The 17,405-nt window shown below is 41.5% G+C and overlaps 1 long non-coding RNA gene across 1 annotated transcript in view; it reads right to left on the bottom strand.

The window, feature by feature from the left end:
• Positions 1 to 363: 363 nt before the first annotated feature.
• Positions 364 to 17,405, bottom strand: part of LOC140694042 (uncharacterized) — a 50,881-nt gene continuing 33,839 nt past the window's right edge. Inside the window, exons 3-5 of the long non-coding RNA XR_012069784.1 lie at positions 13,886 to 13,983; positions 7,182 to 7,305; positions 364 to 594 (exon numbers count right to left, since the gene is read on the bottom strand). This is a non-coding gene — a long non-coding RNA (uncharacterized lncRNA). The remainder of the gene's footprint in view (positions 595 to 7,181; positions 7,306 to 13,885; positions 13,984 to 17,405) is intronic.

The following is a 17,405-nucleotide window of genomic DNA, read 5'->3' as shown; positions in this document are numbered from 1 at the left end:
TGTGGATCAAACGAGTGAGTACTTATTAATACTATTACCATGCTTCTACTGAATTAACACTTCTGCAACAGTATAATGGCCACGCTTCTTAACAACTGCCTCTGTAAGAGCTCTTGTAAGTCATAAATAATAATTATAAAGAAAATATATTAAAATAATAACAATTACATTTACAACAAATATGTTGTTTATAGCGATGTCAGTGTTAGCATCTGCCTCTCATATTAAACAATGCCCAACACTGGATTCCTTAGGAAGTAATGCCAATGCATGTTTGGACTTTTTAAAGTCTTCAACCCATGAAGACTTTTTACTCACATTGGTCCACCACAGCCAGAATTGCTGTTCCTTGCATGGTGGGCTGCCATGCTGCGATGTCCTGGGCTTTTTCTGGTACCATGCGTCTATACAGGGTAGTCAAGTTTCCACATACCCACTCTGATTTGCAATATATTGTTCTCCAGAGCCAACAGATTGGCCACTGGAAAGAGGCCACAGATAAGGTGGTGAACCCAAACTGAATACCTGTTGAAGGAATGGACACACAACATGGAGTGGTGGATGGATGGAAGGACAGCATCAATTCCTTTACTCCTGTAAAGAGAGAGGGGCAAATGGTGAACTAAATCCCAAAGAGAAAAGACATTCATGGTAATAATAATGTTCAACAGTGAAAGAATCCAAACAAAAGGCAAATATAAAATCTCTCGGAAGAAGACACATTACAACCTGTTTCTTTCACGTATATACCCTTAGTAGGAATAACATACTTAAAAATCTTCAGCCAATCATAGTTATTTTCTGGTAACAAACTTGGGAATCTTGAAGCATATTATTCACTCTCAGTGTTGAAATAATACAATCTTGGAAGATGATTTGTCATTGAGGATTAAGAAAAAGAATATTGTGGTTGTATATAAGAATTTAAAAAGGAATAAGGAATGTACTTTTGGGAAAGCTCTGCATAGAGAATGTTGGAGGAAATGCACTGAAAATAGGCAAGTGAGCAAGCTCCCTTGAGTCTGGGAAGGTGAGTGCAGCACATTCAGAGAGTCTATGAAGTTATTACAAGTCACAGAAAGGTATGCAATTAAAGTGTCTTCCTAAGCAAAATATCCTTCTTCAGGAATTTTTATCTTGATATTTCTATGGTCTGTGTGGTCACAGGAAGTCAAAGTTATGGTGGTGGCTTAGAAGTTCTTTTCTCTCTGTCTGTAATTTACAGGGCATTGCTACAGATGGGGCAGCAGAGATCTGCGGTAAGCTGTTCCATGGGGTGGGGGAGCAGTTAGAAATGATAAGGCCAGAGATCTAAAAGACTTTTAGACCCTAACTGGCAGACTTTTAAGTAAACTACCACAGGTATGTAACTAAGACAGTGGATGAAAGGCAAGTTTGTAGTCCCTTTAGTGTTACTGCTCAGTCAAGGGATAGGGACCACTCTGGCCAGGAACGGCAAGACCGTGGATTGGGTGGATGAGTAGGAGGAGCTGACATTTGCTTCTGACCTGAGAGGCAGGGGTGTGTTGCCGAAAAACCGACAGTGCTGGAAAGAAGCCTCATGTCCCCAGCCTAAAAGGAGATGTCATATTCAGGGAAGTCACAGAGAAAGAACCAGAGTTAGTGATGCCACAGGGTCAGCAGCGTGGCAGCAGTGATGTCAGTATCTGTTTCCATAACCCACCTAACCCTACATGAACAAGTCTGCCTACAGGGGGCGGGTAAGTATCAGAAAAATGTGGAGTAGGTGCAGCCACTGGCAAATTGGCAAGTGGACATCTTAATGAAATGCACTGCTCACAGTCACCATATTGGAAAGAGGGCCCCACACTGTCAGATCCCTTTCTAATTCAAGAGAAACTAGAAATTAAGACTTCATTAGCAATCATCCCTGTTCAAACCCAGAAAAGATATCATTTATAATGACAACCAAGGCACAGACTATTCAGAAATAAATTAATGAAAAATGTTAAAATGATTCTGATAAATGACTTAAAAAAGAAAAAAAATGATGATTGAATGAACAATAGAATGCACCATCCTCTTCAGTTGGCAGACTCAAATTTGGGGGACATAGAACATTTTTTCTCCAAAATAAATTTAGTATCTGAATGCAAATTTACTTAATAAACCCGAATGGATTTAAGAAAAATTTCTGAAAGGTGATCCTAAATTACTTCCAGAAATATACACAAATATACAAATAAAATAATGAGGAGAGATGTTTGAATTTGTAATATTAGGCACACTCTGGAAAAGGAAAAAATAGGACCAACTGTAGGAGATATTAATCTATGGTCATGGAAACAGTATAGAAATAGTGCACTGAGAGTATGAATGAAATAGAATACATTTCAAGAATAGATGTGGATATTTAAGAGATTTTAGTAATATTATAAAACTGACACTTAAAATCAGTGGATTCAGGTACTGGTGTAATTAACTAAATCATTAGAAGGCCTGGTACATTGTCCGCACTTTTGACATTAAAATAAATTCCAGAAAATTTTTTAATTAAAAATAAAACACTAGAAATAACCCAACATGATTTAATCTGTTCAGATAGTCAAGCGAGAAGAACTTTCTAAAAAGCTTTTGGAACAAATACCAACAAGAGCAAAGGCCTAGCAACACAGCAAGGCCAGAAACGCCCCCTGTAAAACAAAACTGACCCTTGCCCAACCCTCTCTCACTGCCCTGTATTGCTCTCTGATACTTTCTATACTTTCTTCTTCCCTTTAAAGTCCAGTATCTTGGAGAAGTGCCTGCGCTGATGACTCCTCCAGGGCTCAGAGCCCTGCATCCCCCACGGCCCTCACCGCGGCACTGAGAAAGGAGTTGCACTGCCTGTGGCTGCGTGTTTCAAACCAGTGGGCATTTTCAGCTCCTGTTTATTTGATTACCAGGTAGCTTTTGCCGTGGACAAATATTTTCCTCTCAGTGGAATGTTTTCCCCCCTTAATTTTTGTTTTAATTAAATAAATATTAAAAGCCCAGGCAGAAAAGTGTGTGTGCACATATGCACACACACAGATACACACAGATCTGTTTTTTAAAAGCTACCTAAGTGTAGTCCTCCTCCGCCTTTTCCTCAGTTTAGACAATTAGAGGTGGGCTTTAGCCCTTGCTTTTATGCCCCACACAACCCCCTTTCTCACTACGCTCCTTTTATTCAGTGTTCAAATCCCTCTTAAGCCAGGTTACAGCCTTCTCTGTGTTGCCTCAACTCGTTTTCTCTCAACTGCACTGCTATTCTTCTTTCTCTTGGTGGACCTCTCTTCTCCCATTTGCCATGTACATGGCCCTTTTCCCCAAGGCCTCGTCTTCAGTCCTCCACCTGGCAGGACTGAATCGCCCCCACAGCCTCACCCACAGCTCCTCTGAGCTCCTGACTGGTGAAACCAGCTTAACAATGGACATCACCCCTTAGATGTCCCATAGACACTTCACACTCCAAATGTCACACACAGAACCATCTCCTCGAAACCAGCTCCTCCCCTTACACTCCCCCTGCAGATCTGCTCTCTGGATGGGTCACTGAAAGTCAACTCAGCAGCTCTGCGGCCCGCCGCCCCGGTCCTGCAGTCCCCACTGCAGCAGTCACCACTTATGCCGCCCATGTCTCTCTCCTTCTGCCCACGGCCTCTCTGCAGGCATGTGCCAATTGTTGACTGGGTTACCTGGGTTGGTCCCCGAAATATCCTTTCCCCCAAAATATGGGCCTCCCCCCAAAAATAGTATCTTCCATTCTGCTGCCAGAATAACCAGATATTCTGCAACACAAACATTATGCAATTCTCTTACAAATATTCCAATATATCCCTGCTTCCTTAAGGATATATTGAAGTCTAAGCACACAAGGCCCATCGTGACAGAGGCCTTGTGCACCTGATATTCCCACCTATGGATCCTTTGTTCTAGCTCTACTTGTTGTTCTTCAGTCTGGCCAAGCCACTTCATGCTGTGTACACATATATGTCTCTACCTCTCTGCATGAAGTGTCCACTCCCTCTACCACAAAATTGAGAGCTAACTTCCTTTCACCTTTCAAGATTCAGTTCAAATATTTCCAGCTCTAGGAAGTCCAATTTGTGTTCACCTGCTTAGCAATCCATTAACTACTTGCCATGCCTCGCCTGGCCTGGGAAGTGCAGACACCAAGTCTTACCTGTCTTGGTCTCCCCAGCAGTTGATGCAGTGTTTGGCATAGCAGTACTCAATGTTTGTTGGTTGGATAAATGAATGAATCAGTAAAGAGATGAGAGGTCTAAAATCGCCCCCAGTTACTCAGCTGCCATTTTGGAAAGTTTATTCTGCGGAGTTAAGGAAATGTCAGTGCAGGTGGTGGGCAGTCAGAACAGAGGTGAGGGCGTGGGGGAGACAGGCCTGTTCCTGGAGAGCGCAGGAGAGGAGTGGGTGGGAGAGCACTGGAGAGATAGGGAAAGGAGGGGGCGGGTGCAAGGAGATGTTGAAGAACAACTGATATTAAATGCAGTAAATTAAATGGAGAACATAATATATGAAGGGAAGATCAAGTTAACACAGCAAGGGTGGAAAAGGCAGTACCAGAGATGCAGAGCTCTCACTTCATCCCTCACAGCATTCCACTTATGGCACCCGCCCTCTGGGAAGGCAGCGTCAAATTCTTGAGAGACTGGTGTTTGTGCTGTGGGTGCTCTAAGTACAAAACGGTATCTTATGGCTTCCAGATTTTAAGACTGATAGATTATTTCTCTTATGTCCCATGTCTGAGTTCTCAGGCAGCAGGATCATTCACTGGTGGGGGGAGAGATATTGTGGTTAACAACTCAGGGTTACTCTAATAATCTCAAAGGACAGTGGGGAATTCATGAAAACAAATAGAAGAGAAATTTCACCCAGAAAAAACCATTTGCCATATAGAACCTTGTGGGGGCATTGGGGGCAATGTTACCGCCACCTCATCTAATAGTTGTATGTGAGTGTGTTGAAACTCCAAGCTCAAGTCACTTAAACACGTAGGAGAACCAGGGTCCAGGCTGTGGTGCTCCAGACATGGACGGGAAGATGAAAAGTCTGACTACTGCCTCCGACAGGATCACTACAGTCGGGGAGCACAATGGACATGGACACGATCATGCACCATCAAGACAAGAATCAAGTACAATTCATGCCTAGACAGGAGAGCAGATAATCTCTAAAAAGTGGAGGGGTCCCTGTCAAGGCTTGGCAAGAGTCCTTCCAGGCAGAAAAGCAGAGAAAGGTAATTCAGGCGAAGGAGACTAGGGTTGGTGGCTGCGTGCAAGGCCTAACGAAGCACGGGTGGAGGGCTCCAGGGTCATCTATCAGTAGCTGTTCCCCTTCAGCAGCTAAGAGGCATAACTAAAAGGCAGGTGGAGTGTCATTAATGATCATGGGGAAAACTGGGTGGAGGAAACTGAGGTCAGGAGATCACCACCAAAGGCAATTTATTTTAGAGGAACAAAAATAATTCAAAAAGCACTTGGAAATTCTATCTCCCATGAATGAAAAGAACACAAAATAAGTTTCACTCCAGCATTGAATACAGAATAACAGACTTCCTACTCTCAGAAATGGATTGAATCTTCTAATTCGTCAGGGATTATTTAGATAATAGGAAAACGAATAAATCTGAAAAATCTCTCTAGAATAGCTGTTACTCCATCCTGTTATGTAGGGTAGAGTTAGGCTGAATTATTTAATTGGTATTTTAATGAGACTATAAAGTTCTAAAAGCCCTATCAATTTCTCCCAAAAGCGTACAATTTTTCCTTTCATGACATTTATTTGACTTAATTAGAACAATAACTTTTTTCCAAGGCTTTTTTTGTGTGTGTTAAAATACCTAATGATATGCTGCCCCCAGAATGTTGTTGTTATTATTAATGCTGATAATACCCCCAATAAGACATATTTACCATTATGACTCATTTTGGAATAACAGGTCATTGGCTTAAAGTCCTTTTGAAAATAAGAAGAATAAACGAACATAATTTCTATACCAGGGACAGCAGCTGCACCCTTCATGGAACCTGGTCACTAAACACAGCAAAATCAAAGATGAAACTCAAATCAGACACCAGGCCACAAAGCATAGCTGACTGAAGATGCCACAATATGACCTTTCATTCACCGAGGGAACCAGATGCATTTCTATGTATAATGTATATTTTTAAAAGCAATTATTTTATATATAGAATGTAATTTAGGAAAAAGAAAACTCCATCTGTAGACTTATAAACAGGAAGCACAAAGGGTGCCTTTGCAGACAAGAACTTGCATGCATAAATGCAAAGCCTATTGACAAAAATCCTTTCCTGTCTCCTAAGTTTAAAAAAAAAAAACTACTTCAAGGCAGTGGTGAGCTGAAAGGTTTCAGATACAAAACGTGCACATCAACAGCCTTCTAGTAGATAAAAGTGCACCATGCATAATAGAAAAGATAACGTTTCCTATGGAAATCTATTTTGAGATGCAACAATTTAAAGGCAACTGAGAGCTCAAAACCAAGTTCAACCAAGAGGAACAGAGCCCAAGCAAATGTACGGAAATGGACAAAGACATTGGAGAAGGAGGGGATCTGTGTTCTACCAATACTCCAGATCAGCAAATTCATCCTGAATTCAAGCCAGTGATGTGTCATGAGGTCACTCAAGGAACCAGGCAGAAACCATCAGCCAGAAGAAATAGGAACAATATCAAAGGCAGGTGTGAGATGTGGAAGGGGTGACCCTGTGCACCTTGCTGCAATGAGGCAGGATGCGCTTGCGGGCTTTCTGTACAGGCTGACTGGCTCACATGACTCTGTTTAGAAGGATATCAGCCAACAGCTGTGCCACACGGGCTACAGCCTGAGCTGAGTCACATCTAGTAACGGTTCTGAGTTCATCCTTAGACGACATGACCAGAAGGATCTGAGAATCAATGGTGGAGACATATCTGAATAAGTATTCCATTTCATTCCTTGGCAGTAAATCTTCAGCTTTGTACAACATAAATATTGACAAAGATATACACAGGCACCCTATTTGAAAGCCTGACTGCATAATTGCATCTAATGGAAAAAAGCGGGCTCCGTTTCGGTATGCTAGGACATTGTTTGGCTTGGTAACCGATGCTTCTGAGACCCAAAGCATACTCTAGTATAACCGACAGCACAGAAATCTCCACTGATGACTTACTCATTTCAGGGTATTCATAAAATAACCCCAGTTTGCTCATGGGATACAGATGGTTTTCCCGTTCCCATCGTGGGTTGGTCTGTTCTGCTCCCGAAATTGTGGCATCATTAGATTCATGATCCAGCTGTCAAACAGATCAAATTATAAGGCAGGATATTATCAGACCAAGGTCATAAAAGTATTACTGATATCTCAAGCTGAACACATCATCTTCCCAAGAATTTAATTTCTTGTTTTCAGGATAAATTTCTTTTTATTGCTGCCTCCCTACCCTCAAATATTGTGAAAACTAGTCCTGACTACGTGCCTTGGGTTTACCAAAATTGTAACGACTACTACTACTTTATCTCCTACCTCCTTTTCAGGTGGGCATTTTAGCTTTTAGAAGATGCCTTCCCTCATTTGTCTTTTTTACCCCCACTTTTCTGCTATTATCCACCATGGCCTTTCCAGTCTGAAAATCGTCAGAGAAAATAAGTAAAAGAAAGAAATACAGGTTCTGTGAGCTGGTGATAAGTGCTGTGGAGGAAAATAAAGGAGAGTGAAGAATGTGTGCTAGGGAGGAGTGGGGATGGGGCAGTGACCTTTGAATAAGGCAAAGACGGGAGCAAAGGGGTTTGCAGAGAATGGGCAGAGGAAACAGTGATCACAGGCCTGGAGGTCCCTCACGCTGGACAGACAGCATGGAGACTGGTGTGGGCCACAGTGAATAGGAAATAAGTGGTGGTTTTGGGGGTGGAGCCTTAGAGGCTGCCGTGAGGATGTGGGCATTTTTCCCTTTGAAGGAATTGCGGAGCCCTGGAGGGTCACCGAGCAAAAAAGTGATACTCTAATTTGGATAGAACAGGTCCAAGACCCTAATATAAGCTGAACAAATCAAGGGCCAAAGAAGTGACATGCCACCTCAAATTCAGTGCAGAGCTTGAAAGAAACACAGCCTCGACTCGCAGCCCAATGCTCTGCCCCCTTCTGGATGCTGTCCCACAGAGCTGTCTCTAACGTTATGTTTTTTCCTCACTCAGAGGCTTGTGGGCCAACTGAATGCTTCCCCCTTTTTCAAATGGCAATTTGTCCTGAAAGGAAATCAGAGTTGGCAGTGAAACAAGGCATGGACCTGTAGCCTACAGAGCTGTTGTCTCTGAAAGCAACAGGTGGCACGTGGTTTACTCGTGGAGTTCAGCAGAAGAGACAGAGCAACAACAGACAACTTAGCATCTGGCTGAGCTTCGGCTGACTGCACTGCACGTTTGGATGGATTTCAAATTTGGACAGTGAGGCGGCTTCACACGAAAGGCAGGTGTATACATCATACATGCCCACACGTCTGTATGCATACACACGTAGACACACACAGAGCATATGATGTGACTTGTAAAGAGCTGCCTCTGCTTGGTTTCCCACGGCCTCTAATTTCAGCATTAACCTTTCATTGGCCATGCTCCCAGGTCTGCTACGAGATTTCTTTGCAATGGAACATGCCCTTCGCTTCACAATCTTTCCCCACTTCTTTCAATGACATTAGGGGAAGAGCAGGGAGCCCTGGGAAATGCTGGGGATATGGACTCGAGATACCGCTGAATCTGAATCCACACTTCATGGCTTATTTGTTATTTAACTTTATTTACATTCAAAATGCAATTGTTGCAGATCTCAGAAGATGATTTACACTCACTGCTATGGCAGAATGTTGCGGTTAGTAGACTCACCACTGGATCCTCTTATTCAACACGTTCTTCCAATATTTCAGATATTACTGTATCACAAATGCCCATTTCTATATTTTGATATCTGCTTTTCAGTATAATTATCTTCCTTCTTTATTCTCTAAATCTTATGGTTTTAAAACATTTTTCTGAGAAGTGTTCCACAGGCACTTTACATATGATAATTTGATAAAGAGATCCTGGAGATCAAAACCACATTTAAATCCTGAGATAAACTCAACTGTGTCATATACATGGCTAGGTTTAGTCTGCTTACTTTGTTACTTTGTTTAGTAATTTTTGTTTCAAACAACAAGATCCTTCTGTATAGCACAGGGATCTACACTCAATAACTTTTAATAGCCTTTAGTGGAAAAGTATATGACAAGGAATATATATATATAGTCCAAGAATTAAACAAGAATTGACACAATATTGTAAACCAACTATAGTTTCAACAAAAAAAGTTGAAATAAAATTGAGAGATGAAACTTCCACTGCCCAGGCTGCTATGAGGATGAAAAAATTCAAAGCAGGCCAGGTATTTCAACCCCCCTGACACAGCAAAACCCCATGTGGGGTCTTCCTTTTGAGCAGCACAGGCTAACCGGCTGTGGTCACCTGTAAATAAGGTTGAAGTCACTTAGACCCTTGGCTTGGGATCACCATGGCCACAGGGGTGGGGGTCACTGTAGCACCTACGAAAATGACGGGGCCAGCCTGCTGCTGAAGCCACTCCCCAGGCTGCAGCCCAGAGCGCTGCAGGCAGGTCTGTGGTCCGGCCGGGGGCGCACAGCTCCACAGCCCCTCGGAGCCCTGCAGTGCGGGTGGCGCTGGGACCGCACTCGTCCATTACCCTCCCTGGAACCCAGACTCTGGATTCTCCTGGGGGAATTTTTCTCTGCCTCATACTTCCTGTCTCAGCCACTTGTGGAATCCGGTCCATGCCCCAGGGAAGAAGGGCTTTTACCCTCTGGGACCCAAATCCATCACGGTTTGGATCCAGAATGAAACGTCCATGTTAACTCACCTGGCGCTCCCTTCTTGTGCTGAACTGCCCTCCCCCGTCGATGGCATTAGGTCATATTAGAAGTCCCGACTTGCTTGTCCTTAGCTAAGACTCTGAGCCTCTTGCTCAGTGTTCCTGAGTGGAATCACTCATCTGTGGCAGAAAAGCTTGGGCTGTCGTCTACCCATCATTGTCCACGGTCTTTTGGGCTTTCTGTTGGTTTAAGGTTCTTGTGCAGGGATATCAATTTGCACATGAGAAGCAACTGTAGACATTTTAAAAAATACAGACACTGGATCCTCCCCCCTCTCCTGCCAAGGCTGGAAGCTTTCTCCCTCTAGCAGGGGTTACACAATCATTTGCTTGGGAATTGACCACACATATTGGCATAATCATAGTATATTGCCCTTTACTCTGTGCTTGCCACGTGGCATTTTCTACTTCATGTTGTCTTTGTACCTTCATTATCACATTTAATCCCTGCATTATAGATTATCACCATTTCTGTTGAGGACACTCCTACTTGCTAATCTTGAATACAAGTATCTTTGATTCTCTTAAACTATTTCATTCCTGAGTTTCCTGTTCCTGAATTTAAAGAGTGAATTATGGACGCATGTATTTAAGATTCTCTTATTATATGTATCTGACTCATCCTCTAACCAAATCATATCTGGAGAAGAGAAATTTTCTCTTTTAAACATTTGCTTTTTCTTATTATATAGTAGTGCATACACACAGTGGAAAATGTAGAAACATATAAAGTAAGAAAATTACAGCAATACATTATCTAAACACCAAAGGACTATGCTATGTCATTTTGGGCATTTAACTATTTTTCTTTATATTTTATCATAAAATTTCCCTAGGAAAGTTGCTTAACCCTGGAATTGTACTAGCCTTTTGTCCAGTACAGAATAACATTCCCAGAAATGACCCCAACATCAAAATAGTATGTGAGGCTGGGAAGGCCACAGGGCACTCAGCTTATTGTCTGAGTCCTACAAAGAATGCTGTTAATTCACTGATGTTACGCATTCGATGCCTGTGAGTCATTCACTCACTCAGCTGGCTCGGACTGAGACCTACTTTATACCAGGTGCCGATCCAAGTGCTGGGGAGACCCCAGAGGGAGCCTGGATCACGGCATCACTGTCCTTAATTTGCTCCCAGAATCCTACTCAAGAACCCTACATGGGATGGGGGGGCGGAGGCAGGTGAGATATGGTGAAATTCATTTCATTATGTTCCTTTAGACATATTTAAAAAGCATGAAAATAGTCGCTAATTTTGGTAAGTTTTCTTTTCCTTTCCTATGTATTTTTGAGGATGGGTATAGTTTTGGTGCAGCAAGAGTAATTGATAGATCTTTGGTTTGTTAGGATTTTATATGAAAAATTAAGAAGGAAACTGCACTTATACAAAGAGAAGAGGCAGTGAGGAAACAACAAGCCACCCTCGAACTTGGCTACAATTCAGAATTCCTGGTTTTCAAAAAAGGGAAACATAATTCAAAATAAATTCCCTAAATATTTTAGCCCATAGTAGAAATACATGGAGGCAAAGTTCAGCTCACTGGAACCTAGAACAATGTGCTTACTTAAGCGAAGGTATAAACAGACCACAGATACTATAATGCATCCTTTATTTTAAACTAGTTCATGTGAGCAAGTTTCATTTCACATAAATTGCTAAGTAACAGTTTTGGAAATATATCCTTCTTGATTGGTAAAAATAGCTCACGGATTACCAGATTCAACAAAATTTAGTATTAAATAATTTACTTATTTCCTTCAGGAAATTATTTTGAGTAATCTGAGTTAAGTGTTTCCTCTATCTGATCTATTACTTTTCACAGAGAAAAGTAGTATTATTTGCACATGACCTACTTTTACTCCTCTGGAAATATCTGACTGTGAGCTCAGGTTAAGGGTTGTCTACTGCACAGTAGGGAAAAAAAAGTTTCATTTCACAGCGGAGATCAGAATCATTTTTTTGAGGGGCGTGGTGAGCTGGGGGACAAGGGAAATGCCTTTGTTTCGAGACAGACGCCAGGAATCCACACTGAAGCTGAAAGATGAAGCCCTTGTGAAGAAATGTGGAAGGACACACTGACACGAAAATGTGTTCACTCTGCAAAAACAGAAAGAAAGAAAGAAAAAATAATTTAACTGCCCTATAAAGAGAATGGACAGAAACTTGGTAATAAGGGAGAGAGAAGGAAGGTTAAGAAAGGGAGGAGAAACAATGAAAGGAAACTTGGATGCGGTGGGCAGAATACCAGGTTTCTGGAGCCTACAATGAAGGATGATAAGAAAAAAAGTACAGTTTAAAAAAAGTTACAAAGTTTAAAATAGTTTAAAAATTAAAAAACAAAGTTAAAAAAATAAAATTTTATAGTGGCATGGAAGATTTTAAAATGATGGAGGTTTTTTATTTCAAAATTCAAGTTGTTTGAGTTTCTCCCCCATGCTACAAACAACAATAACACCTGCTTGTGTAAGTGGTTTTGGGGGACACCACAGAGAGGGACGAGCTCTGCAGTTAGGTTGGCCAGGAGCATAATGCTGGTGTGGAAGGCAAGACAGAAGAGAGATCAACAGTTTCATGAAAACAGATACTCAAAGCCAGAAATTATCTTAAAAAGGTTAGTGTGGTAGGCAGAAAAATGTTCCCCGCCAATATGTCTATGTCCTCATCCACAGAACATAGGAAGATGTCAGATTCCCTGGCAAAGGGGCCTATGGTTGCAGATGTGGTTAAGGTTGCTAACCAGTCGACTCTAAGAGAGACCAGCTGGATTATAGATTTGGGCTCAGTGTAATCACCAGGGTCGTTAAAGGAGGAAGAAGGAGGCAGAAGAGGGGAGAGAGGAGAGGAGATCTGACCACAGGTTCAGAGTCAGAGGCACACAACCATGCTGACCTTGAGACAGAGAAAAGAGGTCACAGGCCAAGAGACGCAGGTGGCCTCTGGAAGACAGAAAAGTCAAAGATACATTTTCCCCTGAGGCCTTCAGAAACAGCCGTGTCAACACTTTGACTTCATCAGGCTTCTGCGTTCAAGAACCCTACAAGGTTAAATTTGTGTTGTTTAGTGGAGACTTTTTCTTTTTTCTTCCTACTACCATGATGTTTGGGGATACTAGTTACAACAGCAACAGAAAGCGAATACAGTAAGCTCTTTGAAATGTTCAGAAATTGCAGATAACACTGGACTGTCCACTTTGATGTGGGATTGGTCTTATGTGAAAATCAAAAGGACAGTGTGACCTTTGCTAACATCTGCTTTTCTCATTTTTAGGAAGAGAACAGTAAGTCAAAACCTCTGTTGTTATTATTTTAGACAGTGTCTCTTAAAACATTATGTAACCCTGTGCCTTAGGACCCTAAGAGAGTCTCTGTTCTTAGAAGAACCTGGATTCAGAGAGATAGGGTCTTACATCTGAGTCCCACAGTGGTCTCTTATTGGCAATGAGAGCTTGGGCAAATCAGTTACCCTCTTTAAGCCACAGGATCTTCATTTGCAAAAGGAAGATAAGAATAAGGATTGTTTGGGTGATTAAATTGTACACACACACACATGCACACATACATATATGTACAACATTTAATACAGTGACTAGCACATACTAGGCACTCAACAAATTCCTGTTATGGATTTTTAAATGCATATATAAAAGGAGGAGAATTTTGCAGGAAGTTGTAGGAAAACTTAGTTCATGGCCCCAAAAAGGGCTCTGATCAGTCAGTCCCCAGTGCTGTGCTAATAAGCAGAGACTATAGCACTTGAGGATTTATGTTAAACATAAAAAGGAAGGTATTTAAACATAATTATTAAACAGCAGGTACATTTATAATGTTGGCTGGATCATCTTATCTGGAGAGCTTTAATAAGCAGAGAGTCTCCCCTGTTCTAGAGATGGCCACGCAGGAAAATGACGTGGGTGGGTGGGCCGTTCTCACCCCAAGATCACATGACTGAGTACTCACGGAAGTAACACCTCTTGTATGTTATTCCAGATGGACTGTCCTCCCATGATTATTGTCAGCTGTGTCATCAGTTCAAGGAGACAGCCACTTGAGTCACACTGGAATATTAGAAAGAAAATCTCATTTAAATTTTGGATAGCTCTAACATGAAATAAAGTCATTATTTTATGCCTAAAATATCTAAGGAACAGAGAGTAAAGACACTCTTCATTGGGCAACTAAGAGAAAACCTGAAACAGGTTAGACTGTCAGAACACAAAGCTGTATTCACACCTCTTTATTTCTGTATTTTTACAGCCAATACACCAGATCTCACAGATAAGTCACAAATCTGCCCTTAAAGAATGTGTTGTAGAAACACGAGGAGTAGTAGTTGACAAAGTGGAACAAGAACACCTTCATGGCTGGGTTGTTCTCATAGTCAGTCTGGTCCTTGGGAGCTCTGCAGCTAGAATAAAGAAAAGTTAAGTCTGCAAAATTGTGAACGGCTTTGAGACCCTAATCAAAGCCACGGACACATGAGTTAACACGCTAAATATGTATATATATATATATATATATATATATACACACACAATTCACACTGTTTTCATATCAGCTCTTTTGAATTTCTTAACATATCCACTATGTTAATTCCAACTGTACACACTGTTGTAAGAGTTTCTCCCACTAAGAACGAAATATCCCACAAGGCAAAAAAAAAAGTCACCCGTTCCTTAAAATTTATAAGCACAAAAGTATCTAATGGGCAAGAAATTTCCTTTGTCAGGTGTAATTTGAAAGAAAGCTACTTCTAAACATCCTGCTAAATAATATTCTCTTGTCTCCCTGAACGGCAGTAAGGTAGGACTATTGAAGAAGACAAACAAAACACGGGGCAACTTGCTAGAAGCATTTGGGGAACATAAAACGGGTCATCCTTCTAGTTCAGAATTTGAATTGGTCTTAGTATTTTCAGAAGATGACAACTGAGCAGACCACTGGGAGAACCACCCAGCCACATGCAACGTGTGGGAAGCACTTAACTTAGGCCGCTAAGCCGCTGGGTGGGATACAAGCCAGAGAGAAGAAACATTTATTATAGAAGTCGCAGCTGATGAGAATAGAGCTACACTAACGGGAACAGCATGGGGGGAAGACACATAACAGTGTGATGAATTGTCCTCTCCGTAACGCGCAAGCAAATCTGCCACTGGAACCACGACCCTCTTCCACTTATTTGCAATACAGAGACTATTTACTTTCAACAATAGGGTACATTATCTAATGTAATTGAAATTATTATTAAGCACTGACATATTTACACAGAGTTTGGACATTCTAAAGCTTCCTTTGTCCCTTTTACTAATGCAAAAATGGAGCTAATTCACTTCTCACATAGGCTAGAGATAATACGTTTACACTTGAAGTTAACTAAAGACTGTAATGTACTGCAATTGAAGTGCTTAAAAGATAGTCTCTGTTTTGACCTGGTTCTAAAACTAGTGTAGAAATTATCTCAGCTGCAGGAGGACCTTACCAGAGTCAGTCATCATGATTGCCACTTTCTCATATATGGCGTTCAGGGTCACCATGATGATAAAACTGATGAGGGAAGCAGTGATGGGTGTGGCCCACCTGCACAGTCAGGTACTTTTGGATTGGGTCTGTTCCATTCAGGTTCTTGGGAAGTTTTGCAGAAAATACAATGAACACTGAAAGTCCTTAGACAATGATCCCAATAACTGAAGCAATGGTCAACAGGACCTGACAACCCAAAAACCCAGCAGCATAAGACTCACTAATGATCGTATTTTTACACAGAAAACTTGCCCCCAACCCAGCTTAAACAGAAAACATGCATGTGTTGTAAACCTCACATAAACGTGAGAAGTGATATAAATCGCACGTAAATGCCATGAGACGTGAATATCAGGCATGTTAAATTTTAGGGGAGGAGGAATGAAAGATGTCAAAAAGAATGAGTGCATCCAGTAATGTAACATGCTGACAGCAGGAGCAGCTGTGTGCAGGGCATAGGGAATATATGGGAACTCCACTTTCTGTGAATTTTTCTGTAAACCTAAAACTGCACTAAAGAAGGAAGCCTGTTAAGTATATTTTAATGGGTGAAAATGGGGTAACTGGTGGCATGATATTTTGGAGGGAAGTCTGTGATAGCAGAACCAATGAAAGTATCCCTTCTACATCTGTAGAATTACTTAGGTTATGAACTAGTTGTAACCCATGAAGGGGATATGCTTCCTTTCAAGGGAGAACCTATCACTGATTCAGGGGTCAGCAGGTGCTAGCTATCGTCTTCATTCTGAATAAAACCAGTGAAGCTGTGGACATGCCCTGAGGGAAACAGTGGAAGTGACAGCAGGTCTCTGCTGATGAAAGCTTCACATGCTTTTCATACTCCTTGAGATCTTAAAATGGCAGGTATTCCTACTCCCTGCATTTACATAAGTTTCATGTCCCTGATCCCCTGTAGTTCTGACTGTGTGGACCCAAGGGCAGCGGGGGTGTCTGAAGCATAATTTGCACGTGGCTGATAGGGTTTCAGTTCCTCACTTGGCAGGTTTTTTCCTGCCCATTGAAGAATGCACATTAAAGATCCCATTTTTAAACTGTTTTCCTTCCATCTACCTTCTTGGTCATAGTCCAGAAGCATGTACTCAGTGTCCCTGGCTGCTCCTGATGACTGCCCCAGACAGAAAGCTACAAAGAATGTGAATTTCAGGACTAAGTGAACCACATCATGTTATTTACAGTAACAGCGGGTGGCTGGCTTGCACCTGCAGGGGAGAGCAGAGGGAGTGTTTACAAGCCCCCCCTGGAGCCACACTCCTGCATCTGGATCCCAGCTCCGATGCTAGCTGTGAGGACTTGTGGAAATTTCTTAACCTCTAGGGGCTTCAATCTCCTCACCCATATAATGGGAGGATAATAATAGCAATTTATAGGACCATTGTGATGAGTCAATTAGTTACTAATTGTGAAAACAATTGGAACATTAACCGCAGGCATGTGAAAAACTCTACCTAAGTATTAGCTATGAATATGGTGACCAAAGTCTTTTTTTAATTATTATTATTTTTTTTTACATTTTTTATTGATTCATAATCATTTTACAGTGTTGTGTCAAATTCCAGTTTTCAGCACAATTTTTCAGTCATTCATGGACATATACACACTCATTGTCACATTTTTTTCTCTGTGATTTATCATAACATTTTCTGTATATTTCCCTGTGCTATACAATGTTATCTTGTTTATCTATTCTACAATTTTGAAATCCCAGTCTATCCCTTCCCACCCTCTACCCCCCCCGTAACCACATGTCTGTATTCTCTGTCCATGAGTCTATTTCTGTCCTGTATTTATGCTTTGTTTTTGTTTGTTTTTGTTTTTTAGATTCCACATATGAGCGATCTCATATGGTATTTTTCTTTCTCTTTCTGGCTTACTTCACTTAGAATGACTTTCTCTAGGATCATCCATGTTGCTGCAAATGGCATTATGTTGTCAGTTTTTA

The sequence above is a fragment of the Vicugna pacos genome, unplaced genomic scaffold, assembly GCF_048564905.1.
Source record: "Vicugna pacos unplaced genomic scaffold, VicPac4 scaffold_20, whole genome shotgun sequence".
Lineage (NCBI taxonomy): Eukaryota > Metazoa > Chordata > Mammalia > Artiodactyla > Camelidae > Vicugna > Vicugna pacos.
Note: the sequence above shows the minus strand (reverse complement) of the source record. Positions and strands in the feature narration are given on the sequence as shown.